General features: G+C 39.4%; 1 long non-coding RNA gene across 1 annotated transcript in view; it reads left to right on the top strand.

The window, feature by feature from the left end:
- The window catches only part of LOC108445446, a 3,868-nt gene extending 1,585 nt beyond the window's left edge, over positions 1–2,283 (top strand). The window contains exon 2 of the long non-coding RNA XR_001860298.1: positions 74–2,283. This is a non-coding gene — a long non-coding RNA (uncharacterized LOC108445446). The remainder of the gene's footprint in view (positions 1–73) is intronic.
- Positions 2,284–3,056: the final 773 nt, after the last annotated feature.

Genomic DNA, 3,056 nt, shown 5'->3' on the forward strand with positions numbered 1-3,056 from the left:
CCCTACATATCTGCTGTAGAGAAAAGATTCAACAGTTCTTTCCGCCCCTTCTTTCTCTTCCTTCTCTCCCAAGCTGCTGGTTAGGAAGCTCTGGAATGCCCATGAAAAGAAGAATCTGCACTTCCCAAGAGAATATGGCTGGCCGCTGCACAGTGAAACAAGTAAAATCAAGGACTCCTGAAGCAGTGCCTTACTGATGTAGAGTCGGACCAGAATCAGTCTTGGATTTGAGGCCTCCTATGCATTTCCCACCTGTGGAGATGAGTATTCCTGTATCACCAGTTACCCAGACTTAATCTTGTGTTGCCACAAAAATCTGTAGTGTCCAAATCTCCTCCTTTATTATGAATCTCAAATTTTTGATGGTTCTCTTAAATTTGTGGTTTCTGGAGTTTTGTCATTAAATAAGGAGCTTGGCTCTTGTTTAAACATGAGAAAAGTTTGTAGCCAAAGCAATTAGAAATTAGCTTAGAAATATGCACAAAATTTGTTTCAGATTTACCTACTTTACTTGTAAGATTGCATTAAAATTATGATTTTAAAAATAAAAACTCTGAATCCATTGGTTTAAATCCAATACCACAGGTTTTGTAAGCCTGGAATTTCATTAGCTTGCCTAGCCTTTTTAGGAGATGAATGCATGAATGCAGACCTCACTGTCATTTCCCAAATGCTTTAACTCTCTGCTAGTAAGATCTCCAAGGGCATAGGTATCTGGCATGTTGTGTTTCTCTCATCAAGGTATGCCCATCCTCTGTTGCCTGAAGGACCTGATCTGGGAGGCATTCTCCAAGCCAGCCTGCTAGACCTTGCAAAAAAAGTTCCCAGAGGGCAAGGCAACAGGCTTACCTTCAGATTTCCACTATGTCCAAGTTGGATTTGACCTGGTGTGAATGCCAAGTGTTTGCTGGTTGTTTGGGGATCAAACTCCTCCAAAGTATATACAGGTATTTTCACACATGGTGGAGCAGATTTGACAAGTAAACAACTCTGTCTGCAACAGCAAATAGCCTACCAAGGAGAATCTCCTGGCAGCTGGTGGATGGGTATGACATACCATATCCCAGATGTATGTTCCTAACAACCAGACTATACAGTAAGCAAATAGAAAGAACTTATTCTCCTGCAGGTAGCTGTTAGAAAACACAGTTTTTAGTGCCAATCTTGTGGCTGGGATTTCTCAGCAGAGGCACGGGATTAAATCATATTTTCTTAAGGTTTCTTACTGGCCTTCTTAGGTAGCTTCCAGTCTGTAGGCTTTGTATATCCCACACTTCACTGCCTCCAGGAAGCATTTGAGGAACTTACATCTCTGCACTGAGAAAAGATATCTTCAAATTCCACAAAGCATCACAGCATGTAAAAATGTGATGATGCAGTTTATACTACTCAAGCCTTTTGGTGGACCCAGCCCCATGGAATAGTTTTAATTCTTTAAGGAAAATAGCATAAGGATTCAGCTGTCCAGAACAGATTTTCCAATGTGGAAAATTTGCAGGAGGGTGTCCAAGCTCCAAGCATGATCAGAGCTTGATAGTTTCTGAGTGGACCGTAAAGAATAAGAGTTGCCTTTCAGCATCTACCCTATGCAGTTAGAGTGGGGAAAGGCCATGGATACCTCTAAAGAGCATACTGCCAGTGATTTTTGTTTGATCCTTCCCCTGTCCCAAGACTGGCAGCAACCTTTACAGTCACCAAGCCTGTATCTCACATGGACACAGGATGCACAGAGCAAGGATTACTTTTGATCAAATTGGGGAAGGCACTTCCTACATTCCCAAAACAGCATAAGGGATCTGCTTTCTTGGAGCTGCAGCCCCTGCACAGTACACCAGCTACATGCTGAATAGGTTGGTTTTCCAAGATCAAGAGCCTGATAATATTGTGTGCTTCAGCAGAGAGATCTACATGCCTGTTGCATGGAAATTCAAGGGAAAAAATTCCTATAGATTTCAGTGGTTTGGGATATGACTGTCTCTATTAAAATCTTTAGTTAAATATACCCTTAAATGGTAACATGTTAGAAATAATTGAACAAGACAATCCTGAGTAATTCATCAGTACCTCTATTATTCTTTCCAGAGTTCCACATCAGCTATTTACACAATATGATTTGTTTTAATTTTTTTATTCAGCATGTTTTATGCATTAGTATCAGAAAAGCCTGTCTTTCTCTTGGCAAATGTTACTGCAAGTTGTCTAACAGGGAGGTGGATTATGTAGATTTATTTATTCAGAGTGTAATTTGAATAAATAAAAAATGGAAATAAACCTTTTTTTTCAGAATTAGAGCCTTTTTTTTTTCTTTCAAGGTAAAACAAAAAGTGTTTGTAGTACACTCATTAAAATTTCCAGATTATTTTTAGGTGGACTACTATTCATTTCAATGCCTGGGCCAATTTTCTTTTATTTGGATGCTTTAATGTCTGAAAGCATATTCTGAGGATAAGATTAAGAAGAGAAAATAGAACAGGTTGGAAATTAATTTGCTTATAAGCAGTTAAAGGTGTTCTGTTGAAAAAAACCCTCAAAGCCGTATTAAGTATTTTAGATAAATTGAGTAAACTGTTGTTTTGGAGGTCTGCATGGTTCCAGGCTACCATACAGTGTCTATTCAGAGAAACCCTGTGCTGCAAAGAAAATTGGCATAGTATGTGGACGGATCAATATCATGTGAAATCTGGATACAGATCTACATCTAATGGTCCTCCAGCTCAGACATCTGTCTCATATCAGCTGTGCCTGCAAATCTTATCTGGGTGGGAGAGGGACTGTCTTATTTATGGTCCAGGCTGTTAGATATCCAGGAATGCACCTAATTCCTGAAAAAAAAAAACCCAACCAAAAAAAACCCCACAGGAAAGCTTATTACCATTGTTACCATTCAGAATGTGTGAATTTCTGTGCAATGCAGAATATCTATCCTGTAGTGTGTTGGGCAGTCCAAGCACTGACTAATGCATCCTAGGAATCCCTTCAGAGATAGTGTTCTGTATCTCAGGATAGTACTGCATGTCATGCTGTAGTTTTTTTGGATTAAATTGAAGGAAAAAAGC

This window comes from Corvus brachyrhynchos, unplaced genomic scaffold (assembly GCF_000691975.1).
Source record: "Corvus brachyrhynchos isolate BGI_N302 unplaced genomic scaffold, ASM69197v1 scaffold142, whole genome shotgun sequence".
Classification (NCBI taxonomy): domain Eukaryota; kingdom Metazoa; phylum Chordata; class Aves; order Passeriformes; family Corvidae; genus Corvus; species Corvus brachyrhynchos.